Source organism: Puma concolor, chromosome A3 (assembly GCF_028749965.1).
Source record: "Puma concolor isolate L17-30 chromosome A3, mPumCon1.1.hap2, whole genome shotgun sequence".
In the NCBI taxonomy this organism is placed as follows: domain Eukaryota; kingdom Metazoa; phylum Chordata; class Mammalia; order Carnivora; family Felidae; genus Puma; species Puma concolor.
In genome coordinates, this window is record NC_141669.1 from 4,664,310 (window position 1) to 4,677,500 (window position 13,191).

The following is a 13,191-nucleotide window of genomic DNA, read 5'->3' on the forward strand; positions in this document are numbered from 1 at the left end:
ATGCTCCTGATTGCCTTCGCTCTACCAGCACGGACTTACCAACTGTCCCCTTGCTCACTGCCATTGCTGGTTGACTTGTTAAGACCCAATTGTGTCAGACGTAGCGCGGTATCCCCTTCGACATGGACCCTGTGCCTTTTGACATGTGTCCTTCTTTTCTGAGCCCTGCCTTACTCTCCAACACAAGGTATTTTTGGAAGACGGTGAGCACGTCCTCTCTCTTGTTGTTAACACAGTATGGGAGTAGGGTTGAATTCAGGCTAACCAGATTTGTTAGACTTAATCCATGAGAAGGGATTTTGAATCCTAGAGAGTAGCGTGTGCCTGGGATCTTAGAGTTTATCGAATTCAAACTTCTTCCCTTTTCTTTTTTTTTAAGTTTATTTATTTTGAGAGAGAGAGAGAAAGAGAGAGAGAGCACGGGCAGAGAGAGAGGGAGGGAGCGAGAGAGAGAATCCCAAGCAGGCTCTGCACTGTCAGCACAGAGCCCAACACGGGACTCGAACTCACGAACCATGAGATCATGACCCGAGCCGAAATTTAGAGCCAGACGTTTAACTAACTGAGCCACCCAGGAGTGCCAGCCTTCTTCCATTTTCAGATTAGGACACTGGGCTCAAAGCAGAAACCACTTGTCCAAAGAACTTATTTTACAGAAAACCTTCAGAATGGACCAGAAGAGGAGTGCTGTGGGGAGGCTCCAGCCTAAGTAAAAACAGGATGAAGTCCAAGCGTGTTCTCTAGTGGATCTGCAGCGTTTGGCTCCTGTGTCTGACCAGGATAGCCCAATAAACCATTTTTATTGCAACATGCATAACAGATTTGCCAGCCATCCCCACGTTTACAGATGGCCATTAATTTTTTTCCTAACATAATGCATTCCACTCACACACACACAAAAATCCTTACTCGCCATAAATTGTGAACGCAGAGAGGCAGCATTACAGTTAAACAGAGGAATAAATGTTCCTCATTATTCCCTCATTTATTATTTCTTGCAGGATCTGAATACATCTTAAAGAATATCTTTGAAAAAGCCACGCGTTCCATCACAAGGCTTCAAAACCTCTCCTTACCTATGCAGAACTCAAGAAGTGCTAAAAAGTAGTCCATACAATAGAAGTTGAGGGGCTGTGACACCCAGTCACTGACATCACCATTGTTCTGTCATCACAGGAGGAATTTCTAGCCATCCAGGAAGAAAGATACTAAGGATCTTCCCCAAAGCCTACATAGAATTTTCCTACTGAAAATGACTTTATTTTAAGGAATTATTCAAGAAAGCTTTCACTCATGTGGAACTCGAGAAACTTACCAGAAGACCATGGGGAAAGGGAAGGGAAAAAATAGTTTCAAACAGAGAGGGAAGCAAACAATAAGAGATTCTTAAATACAGAGAACAAACTAAGGGATCATGTGTGTTGGGGGGGAACGGATGATGGGCATTGAAGAGGGCACTTCTTGGGATGAGCACCGAGGGTTGTATGTAAGCAATGAATCACGGGAATCTACCCCCCAAACCAAGAGCACACTATATACACTGTATGTTAGCCAATGTGACGATAAATTATATTCAAAAAATCATCATCATCGTAAATAAAAAGAAAAAAGAAAAAAAGCTATTCAATTGAGCAGAGTTTCTATATAGTAGAAAATTATCAACATGTAGAAGAATGCTTTCCAAGTGACTTTTGTCTTTCATATCAATAGATATTACTTAGAAAAAAATTTTTTCTTGGTCAACTAAGTTATCTTTGCTTATCTTCTTTTTTTTTTTTTTTCTTGATAGTTCCTCTGCTAAAGCTAGTGTTCTTGTGTTCTTCCGTGGGGACACTTTGGGAAACATTGACTGAGGGATCTGATGTCTAAGGAGAGGAGATCTGTGCACTCTATTTTGCAGGGAGAGAAAAATGAGATAGGAAAAGAGCTTCCAGCATTCCAGCATTTCCTAGAAGGCTTTGGGGAGCAACAAACATCACTGGTAAAAATGAACAAGATATTAGTTTCTGTCCATCCACTGGTCCAATTCAGTATACACATTGAATACCTAACTAGGTACCAGGGATGCCGGAAAAGCAGAAAAGACACTGCCTCTGGTTAGGAGAAAGAGACAATTTAGTAAGCAATAAAAGTCAAGGATGCCATGGCTGTGATCCGGGAAGGGAAGCAGAGGGTAGACCCAGTCCTACGAGGAAAGGCGAGCAGAAAGGTTTTCCCTAAACCTGAGTCCTAGAAAAGCCGCACTAGTCTCCCGCATGTTTTACTGTCAAAAAGAAAGAAAGAAAAAGAAAGAAGTCTTGAAGTGTATGTAACCAAGATTCTCTATAAATGGTAGGTCTGGAATCCAACTGCTGGAGACTTGAGCCCAGTGAATATTCTTTCTACTGTTCCCCCCACAGGGACCCAAGGGACTTACTTTTCTTAATTCTTACAAAGCCGTTTATTAAGCTCGGTTCATGCATAGAAGGAGAGACACGGAAGGAAAAGGAGAAGATACAGAACAAACTGGACACGCTACTCTCCTTCAGAGATAGTTTATGTTCCCGTTAGGTAAGTTGAGACACACAATTTCGCTTAAATGCATAATAGTGGAGGTGGAAGCTGATGTAGGGCATTCAAAGGATCGGGAGGTACTTTTTAGCTTAGAAATCAGAGAAGGTTCTGTAAAGGTGGCAGCTTGTGAACCAGACTCTAAGACCCTGAGGAGTGATCAGACCCCTGGGTGCACGGAGAAGACGAAGAGAATCTCAGTAAGATGCTCAGGGTCCAGGCGGCCACCACACGGGGTCCATGTGGGGGAGCAGCGAGACAGACAGCTGAGCAGGTAGATGGGACTGGACCTTGGGGGGCCTCAGGATGTCCAAGGAGGGGGGGCACAGAAATGCAACGGGGCCATCAGAGCTGGAAGAACTGGCCCAGGCTGAAGACCCAGCCTGAACTGTCTTCCTAGGATGCCAAAAAACCACGGTTGGTAAAGGGCACCCTACTGAGCAAAGAACTAGAATAACATTACAGCAGGCGACCGGAATTCTTCATGGTAACCCAAGGATATTTTAAGACATTTTTCACTGTGAACGCTCTGTCAGGAGTCGCTCAAAAGGGATTCTATGAAATAGATGAAGCAGAAAATTACCCAAACTCTGAATCAGTGAGAGAACAGAACAGATTTGAATAGACCTGGCTAAAGTAGCAAGACCAAGTGATAACAGATACGTTCTAAAATATATTAAATACTAAATTATCTCCGTTAGAAATACAGATTTCATGATATTTGGTCCATGGTGTGTGTGTGTGTGTGTGTGTGTGTGTGTGTGTGTGTGTTTAATGTCAGCAAACATCTTTTATAAATCGTTAATATGCCCAGAGGTGGTCTCTTGGCTGTCATGGACGCAGAAATGCATAAGACAAAATCCTTCATTTGAACTGGCTCACGGTTGACATGGTGGACTGATAACTTTAAAAAGACCAACTTAAAATGGCAAATCGGACGGGAGAGGAAGGGAACACAGGAAGAGTACGCACTCCGTGGAACTTTTCCCTCTGCTGTCGCACACTTCTGGGCCCTGGGACTGCCTTTCCAATGCCTTGCCAGCACATCATATAAATAACTCAGTAATCGGATCTTCAGTCTCTAAGAAGAAACACGTGAGCTTCAATGGCATCTGCGAACGGATTTAAAGAAAGAACATTTGGAAATAAAATTCCCAAGATCTGTTAAAGGATAATGAGATAATGATGATAAAACTCTGAGTACAAAGAGTGTTCATACATTTCGAGGAGAGAGAAAATACATCACAAAATTAGGGATAACATTTCAGTGCCTTCAATAACGAATGGGGAGGGTGAGAGCCCGCATACATGAAGACTCCTCTGAGCCAGGCAAACGTAACACTGATCAGGGAAGGAACGTCCCAAGGTCACACACCTGGAAGGTGGCCAAGCCAGGGTTTTCGCCCAGGATAGCCTAACCCAGAGTTCATGTGCTTCCGGCTACGTAGACCATTTACCACATGACATTCTTTTCGTTGGTCTCCCCATTCCATCGTGTTTCAGAAGTGTTTCATCTTCACCCAAGTCTCTGGCACATAGTAGGAGTTCGACATTCTTTTGTTAAGTGGTTGAATGACCAATTGCAAGATTCTGTACTAGACTATCCACCTGCATTTGCTGTAATCTGTTCTCAACCCCCATCCCCCTGTTCTTAGCAGGAAGACAAATCTTTGACCTTTCCAGCACTCCGCTTAGAATTTTCTAGCAGGAGAATCTCCCTGAATGTTAGTTACTGTTTGTTTCTACTTTTTTTTTTCACTCCATTCCAAACAGATAGCCAGCGTTTGTATTCCTTTGTCTCAAATTATCCTGGGGCAACGGGAAAAAGGGGAGATCTCTTGAGACAGACATCTCTCAAGAGAGAGGCAAAGATTCCCACATCCTGGAAGGGGTACAGCTATGGGATGTGGTGAGTCGCAGGGCCCCATGGCTGGCTTTGTCTTCAGAATCCAAAGGAGTGATGGGGCTTCTATGCAGTGATTGAATGGATGGTGCTACTGTCAAGGTAGGTACATCCAATTTCCCAGGCCCCCAGCATACCACGGAGCAACGAGCCATGGAGCCATGGAGCCACGGAGCCACGGAGCCAAGCCTCCTGACTGCACGGAACTGTGATGGTCAAGACGTTAACAGCGACCACAATGGATCACAGACTAGAGGTCCTTCTAACACTTGATGGCTACCATGTCTTTATGTAATCCGGAGAAAGCGATAGAACCCCAATCATCCTTAAAATCCAACCGAACAGGATGGGGGCTCAGAGTTGGGATGAATTTATTCAAAGTAATCACTTTAATTGCTCGCTCTAAATTGGAAAGATTTGTCTCACCATACTTGAACTTATTCAAGAGAGCGGATATGGTCCCTCAGAAAGGGAGGTGGGAGAGGACATCACGTGGGGGCTAAAAAGCACAGGGGAATAGGTAAGAGATGCAGTGTTACCTCAGAAGCATTGCCCCTCCGTGAGTTCCACACTGATGAGGAGGGCTCTCGGGCGGTTCCCTCCCCGCCGTTGAGAAGATGACCAGACAGACCTCCAAGGAAAATGGTGCTCAAGGCTGTCAGACTCGCCCAACCAGGCCAGGCTCCAGGCACAACAAAGATCCAGGTCCTATAGCCTGTCAGAATTTCCAAGCTCAGGGGTCAGGGACTCTTGGGCAAGAGCATCTTGGTGCAGCTGGTGGGGGCAGCCCAGAGGAACCTTCCAGAATGATTTGCTCTGTGTAGACCCAGGACCTTTGTGGTATTAGAAGCTCAGTTATATTACTGGGGCCCAGTGATGTCTCCGGTTTCCTGTCCCGTCATCTTCTCATCATCGGCGATCTCAGAGCCTGACTGAACGAGATTTCAAGAAAAGACCATCACATGGGATTTCTTGGACGGCCTATCTGATGAATCAACACCTATTCACACTGCAATCACTAAGAACTCAGACTCGTGACCAAGGCTCAGGGCTGCTGTAACTGACTCGCTCTGTCTGTGGCAAACGTTCATGGGGCTCTTCACAGTTTACACAGGAATCACCAGCCATTAGAGGACGAGGAGATGTTCCAAGGTTTCACTGGGGAGAGTTAAAAGCTATGACTGAGGCTCCGGGGAAGAAAGACTTGGACCGTAGTGTCAAATAAAAAATAATCATAGTTACAATAACGAGTCACAGTATTTTTGTCATTTCTACATTCTGAAGTAAACTGTCCCAGACCAACTGTGTCTCAGCGATTCTAAAACTTGAATAATGGGAATATTCCTCTTATTTGTATTTTTTTGAATTTTTTTAGTATTTATTTTTGAGAGAGAGAGAGCATGAGTGGCAAGGGGCAGGAAGAGAGGGAGACGTTGGGGCGCCTGGGTGGCACAGTCGGTTAAGCGTCCGACTTCAGCCAGGTCACGATCTCGCGGTCCGTGAGTTCGAGCCCCGCGTCGGGCTCTGGGCTGATGGCTCAGAGCCTGGAGCCTGTTTCCAATTTTGTGTTTCCCTCTCTCTCTGCCCCTCCCCCGTTCATGCTCTGTCTCTCTCTGTCCCAAAAATAAATAAACGTTGGAAAAAAAAAAAAGAGAGGGAGACGCAGAATCCGAAGCAGGCTCCAGGCCCTGAGCCGTCAGCACAGCGCCCGACGCGGGGCTTGAACTCGTGAACCGTGAGATCACCACCTGAGCCGAATTGGGACGCTCAACCGACTGAGCCACCCAGGCGCCCCCGGAAATATTGCTTTGAAAAGGCAGGATTTACCTCAGATCTCTCAGAAACTATATTCACGGACCCCAGGAGTCCACAGGCCGCTTTTTTAAAAATCACGGTCTCATGAAACCAGCCCTGTGATAGGAAAGCGCCTCCCCATTAGCAAATTGTTGCTCCAAGAGGAAACTTCCATCTTTGTCACTGGCACAACCCTTCTTAGGGTTATCACGGCCGTGAAAGGCATTTTTAACTCCCACGAAAGGTGCTATCTCCTGAGTTTGCCTCTACAGGTTCCAGAGGGTCAAAACTCCTTAGTCTGAGGATCCCAGTTCTCCGGCGTGCACCCCACGTGCACCCCAGGAGGGGCCGCAGACGCGATGACCCCAGCAGCTCACACCCTCGGTAGGTGCAACGTCCCCTCCCCAGCCCACCTTCACCCACTCCCGCCAAGATCACTAACACCCAGGAAGAGGGATGCGGAGGACCAGGTGGGAGGAAGAGGGTGGCATCACCAGCAAATCAGTGATACGTAAGGGCGATGGGAGCAGGCAAATCACGTAGTTATAAAAACTGGGTTACATCAAGGACTCAGAGTCCCGAGGGACAGGCTGAAAGGTGTGTGGGAAGCAGCCCTTCCTGGAAGAATGGTGTTGTGCAAAACATTTTATTTCTAGAGTTCCCATCTCTTCCTCTGTAAGAGAAGCAGGTAGATGTGTCTGTGGCGATTCGTGGGGCCGACGTCTCTCTACAATAACTAATATCTGTTTATTGTCCGATGGTTTAAAAAGACGCGCTTGTACCTCCGGCTTCGGCTCAGGTCATGATCTCACGGTTCGTGGGTTCGAGCCCCACGTCGGGCTCTGCGCTGACAGCTCGGAGCCTGGAGCCTGCTTTGGATTCTGTGTCTCCCTCTTTCTCTGCCCTTCCTTTGCTCGTGCTCTGTCTCTCTCTGTCTCAAAAGTGAATAAACCTCAAAAGGAACTTTTTTTTAAAGAAGCGCTTTTACGTTTATTTTTTATTTCATCCTCTTGACAACTGGGGGTTGTAATCTCTGTTTTATTAATGAAGAAAGCAAAGCTCGGAGAAGCTAAATCCCAAAGCTAAGAAGGGATGGACGGGTGCCGTCTCCAACGTCTCTGGCACCGAAGCGTGCCCCTTTCTCCTGCAGAGCAGAGCCTTGGACCCTACGGCTGCCCAGGAGCTGGGCCTCATGCAGTGGGAACAGAGGGGGAAAGAGAGGGAGACAGAGCCTTGGATCTCTTCATCCTGTCCTACAAATCCCCCCGGTTTCCCGATTCCTGTTGCCATTCTGGTCTGGACCATCCTGCCGGTTGCCCCAATTGTCTTCAGGCCGGAGGGTTTATCCCAAACATGGTGGAAAACTCAGGCGCCTTTTCATGCCTCTGTCTGTTCCTTCAGCACCTTCTCCTCCTCATCTCTGCCTACTGTTACCCTAGTTCCCCGGCTTGCCAGTCTCCGCCGAGCCGGCTGCATAAACGTGAGCATCGTGCTGGCCAACGGGGATCCTGTCTCAGAGGTACCCAGCCCATGTCTCCCCTGCGAGATTTCATTAGGGTAGGGGGGAGGCCGGCCGCAAGGGGTGCAGCTCACACAGAGCCATCTCTCAGTACCCCACGGCTGGTGACTACGTAAACCTATGAGAGGTAAGCTTTTAATCACACGAATATAGATCAGGGGAACAGGTACAGCCACATCTGAGTTCTATCTAAACTGGCTTGGAAAACCCCACGGGGTGATGGTCACTGAGGATTCTTGTTTTTAACATTATTTTGTTTTTACAGGGCATTAAACCAAGTCAGATTAACAATGCCGTACCAAACATAGTTTTCTAAGAATTCTGTTCCTCCCAGCAGCTATGGAAAGGGGGCAAAAAAGAAAAAAAAAAAAAGATCTAATGAGACCAGAGTGGATGCACATTTATGCCAACCAAAGCCACAGTACAGTGACAGAATCTGGTTTTCATTTCAATTAAATCCTACCAAATAATAAGAATGCATCTGAGCACTATCGTTTAATAATTCTCTGAGAATCTTTCCCCCAACATACTGGCAAAAAAAATGTATACTCTGGAAGGAGTTGGAAATTCATTCAACTCTCTATTAAATTATCGCTTAATGAGAAGTGTGGCTAGCATGCACCTTGTCTCTCTATCATTTCAGCATCCTGGAAACCACAGTCAAGAAAAGTCTCACCGTGTGGCTCTAGAGTGACAGTGACAACCAGGAGAAACAGCAACGCCTTTAGCTCTGGTGAAAAATCCCCTGACCAGGGAGAGCAAGGTTGGTCTTACAACGTGCATAATCACTGTCTCTCCACAGAAGTCAAGACAGTCAACTGTGCAGGTGGGGTAAGGAAGAAAGTTGGGAAAGGCACAGACAGTGAAGCCTCTGTTCCTCAGAACATTGCTCCTGAGATTACCTTCTCGGAGAAAAATCATCATTCTGTGTATTCCATGCATCATCCTATGATTATAAAACACAGCAGCAGCCCTTTCTTCATCCTGAAGTTATCATGACCCAGAGTCCCTACTGGCCTGACCAACTGGTGGAAATTTGCCAGGGAAAGGCAAAGTTAAAATATCCCTGTATATCCACTAGAATGACTAAAATAAATTAAAAAAAAAAAAAAAAAAGAAGGAGAAGAACCTAAAAATGCCGTGTATCGGCAAGGACGTAGAGCGACTGGGATTCTCCTACGTCGCCGATAGGATTGCAACCTGGTAGAACCACTTTGGAAAATAGTTGACCATTTCATACAAAACTTCATATATACTTACTCTATGACTCAACAACTCCAAGAAAAATAAAAAATGTGTCCACACAGGACTTATATATGAATAATCATCCTAGCTTTATTCGTATCACAAAAATTGGAAATAACCCAAGCACTCACCGACGACTGAACAGATAAGCGAACGTATATTCATACAATAGAATATGACTTAGCCATAAAGGGAGCGAATTACTAATGTCCACAACACATGGTTAAACATCAAAAACATTACACTAAGCAAAAGAAAAAAGATACAAATAGTTCATCTTGTATGACTACAACTATGTGAAATTCCAAGAAAATCAAAACTAATATACAGTAACAAAAGCAGATCGATGATTGCCAGAGTCAAAGTAGGAGGAGTTCAACCATAGAAAGAATAACATAACTTTTTGGGGTGATGGGGTATATTGACTATGGTGGCAGTTACGCCTCTTCCTAGAGCCTATGATGTCCCTCTTGCATTGGCTTCGAGGTTCTATCCAAACAGCTAGACAAACATGACCCTTTGCTCTTAGGAATGCCCTAACGAATCTCTGTGGCTTAGAGTCCTACGTAACCATCCAGCAGCCCAAAAGAGAGGAAATTCCTCCCCGCAGCCCACATCACTTCTCAAGTCCTCATCTTCTCTCCTGTGTTGGAGAAGCTTCAAGATTAACATCCATTCTTGGTGAGCCAGAAGAGGAAATATTATCCATTACATCCAAATGAAAACAAACCACGGCTGTTCTGGGCAAACCGAATCGGACACTCTCAGTAGTGTATATTCCAAAGCCCAGGTTGTGCAGTCTTTACATAGACTCCATCGTGTGGCCCCCAAGTCGTGTTTCTCCAGCATAATATAAAATAAAAGTAAGACGATCACACCCCTCCAGTAAACAAATACTCTTTTCATGCCACGCACACATTAAATGTGTGCTCGAGTGCACGCTCGCACACCATCTTCTCGAAAAAGCAATATATAGTCTCCCCCCAAAAAACTAACTCCAAATTTCAGAAAAAAATATATATATTTCTCTCGCAGTAGTTAACTCTTCTGCTAATTTACCCAAATTCATATAGTCAACAAAACACGGGGGTGGGAGGGTGGGGGGGAAATAGGTTCGAGGGGAAGGAGGTGGAAGAGACACAGAGCAACAGATCCTGGGTGAGAAAATGCATTAAAAGTTAAAACCGTGTAATTTAGATGATCCTGGGGCATCAACCTGACCAAAAGCACAAATGCAGGTTACCTGGATGGTCCAGGATAAAAAGCCACACGGACAGATGGATATAGGTATATACTTATATACATATTTATAGACAGTTCATAGAGACCATATCAATATAGACTTGTAAAGAATTCCTGACTCCCCACACACTATGTCTACTGACCTTCAGGAGTAGATTCCAGTTTGAAGAATATTGTTCCAGGGGCTCTTTTTTAAGCATGAGAAAAGAAAATCTCTGTGTTGGTTCCATTGAAATGGAGCAGTTGGGCATTTCCAACTCTCTGAGTAACATAAAATGCACAGTGGCCTCTTCATAACAAAGCTAACACAGTCTAAGTTTAAAAGCTGGACATAATCCAGAATTTTGGAAACAGCCAGCGAGCTGCAGTATCTCAGACAGAACATCAGACTTCTTTTTCCCTTGTGGCAAAGTAAACAAGCCTGGGAATAAAACTGACGTCTGCTTCTCACCTACTAAATGCCAGGCATTTTGTACACACATTACATATATTACCATATGCAATTTAATATATTCCGCGATGTAGCAACCAAGAGATAGCAACCGGCAACCAAGACTGGTAATTTGAAATCATCTTACGCTCTTACGGGAGCTGCAGAGAGAAGTTAAAAATCTTGCGTGCAAATTCAATAGAAGAGTCTCTGTATTTCCAGGAAGATTCATTTCTGGTGTGATATTTTCATTAATGTCCACTTTTCTCACTAGCCTGTAAGCTCCAGTAGGGCACTGGTCAGATCTGGATTTGGCTCACCACTTGGCTCTCCAGTTACTAGCACATGGACTTCTGTGTGGTAAAGACTCAATAAATCATTGCTCGGTAAATGAACAAAGAAATTGTTGTTGTTGTTTTCCATATTGGTGATATTCATAGGACACATTGATTTTTCTCAGTTGGAGGAAACAATGCTTAAATTCTTCTCTGGGGAAACAGAAGGCAGAATACAAGTGACAACACCTGGAAACTGAACTATGGGGTTCTGAGCAGGACCTAAAAATAGGTTCCTCTGACAGCAGCTTCACCAGACAAATGTTAGGCTCTGAAAAGCCTCCGTCTTGAAGACACAGGGCAAAACAAAATGTTCAGTTGTCAAGTAACACTCTTAACTAAAACTGAAGTAGAACAGAACCCAACAGTGAGCCATCGTTGGGTCTAAGTCCTGGTTACATAATATCTTTCAAGAAAATGAGTGCTTTCCAGATTAACTTGAATGCCAAAGCAGGAGCGAACGTAATCACGGCTGATATTTTTGTTCACCTGCTTAACTGACAGTTAACAATAAATAATCGTCTCATTCAGGATGATTCAATTTTTGGAAGAGAGGAGAGGAAATGGCTCACAGTATTGACGGGCAACATGGGTGCCATTTCTTCTTGCATTTATGCTATCCTGCCCTCTTTAGTGGTAAAGATATCATTCGGACTGGGGTCCTGAGGAATCTGACTTGCAGTCTCGAAAGAAGAATAAAGATATATTTATAAAAATAAAGAATAAAGAATAGAGATTCACCACTGAATCATTCAGTGGATCCAACAGGATAACTAAATCGATCTACCTGGGAAAGAGCTTAGTGATAATAAAAATCACACCACAGTAATAAATTTCAATCAACACCATTGAATGTTTTATATGGACCAAGCACTCTTCTAGGTGCTGGAGAAAAATCAGTGAACCCAACAGGGAAAGTCAAAAGCAACGCTCGTGGATCCCGCCTACAAGAAATAGACAATCTCCTCCTGATTGCACAGGCTCACAGTAGCTCTACGTTGAGGCTCTAGATGAATGCTAAGAAAGGGAGGGGGGAAAGTTGTCCTTGGCAATTTCCACAATAGAGAGCAGGGAACTGGATTCCCCGGTTACTTCTAGTTACCCTGCATCCTCCAAAGCCCTTTAATCATCTATGGACACGGCTATCTCTTACACTTTGAGCTAGAAATTGGACAAGGAATAAAAAATGGTCCTTTGTCGAAAATGGATTGGAGTCCATGGCTTATAATCTGGGAATCAGAGGCTAATTTTTAAGGGTGTGAGTTTAGTTGCTAAATCAAGTGGTTCATTCTCAGCGCTCACATTTTATTGACCAAAGAGCAACATTTGAAATACTGGATCACAATCCTCTCCTCGATAGGTTTTCCTCACTTTGCTCTCAGAACATCTCATCCTCTTTGCTTTCCTCGTATCCCCATGATCATTCCTTCTCAGTATCTTTGGAGGAGTCCTTCTCTAATCTTTGAACCCTTTAAAATGGCGACGACCCAAGGCTTGGTCCTAAGTATTATTTGACTCTTGATTTCACCTAACTCTAGTGGGGATCTCCTTCAGTCTCGTAGCTTTAAATACCAACCATAGAGTCTTAACAAAGTAGCTGGTATCAGATTTATGCCTCCACTTTAGACAATAAAAGACATTTAAACAAAGATATGACAAACAACTGTTTGTAAGCATTGGACAGTAACTAATGTTAGGCTATAGTTCTTGAGAGAGGGGAATGAAATGAGATGAGCTCTGTATTTGCTCTTCTTTCCCCAAGGAGCATTCTTCAAAACAGCCCTAAAGGAAAATAGAGCTCAGACAGCGAATAGGAATCCAACAATGGAAACAGAAATCAAAGCTTGGGAGCAGTAATGTGTCTGAGACTTAGGAGGTAAGTCAAAAAAGAGGAAAAAAAGTCATAGAACAATATTTCAAAAAAAAAAAAAAAGGTCCACATAAAATACCTCTCTGGTCTTCGGATAACTTCTACACTTCATATATGCAGACAAAGATTCCAGGAGCCTTAAATGGGAGCGGCTCTTGGGATGTCGATTACTGAAGAGGGATTTCAAGATCACGTAGCTTTGGAGAGAAGTGGGGGTGTGGACCCAGACAAACCTCAACCTTGGCAAACAACAGAGGCATTTAATTGTGACCAGGAAAGGGCAATGTCCCAGCAATACTCGCC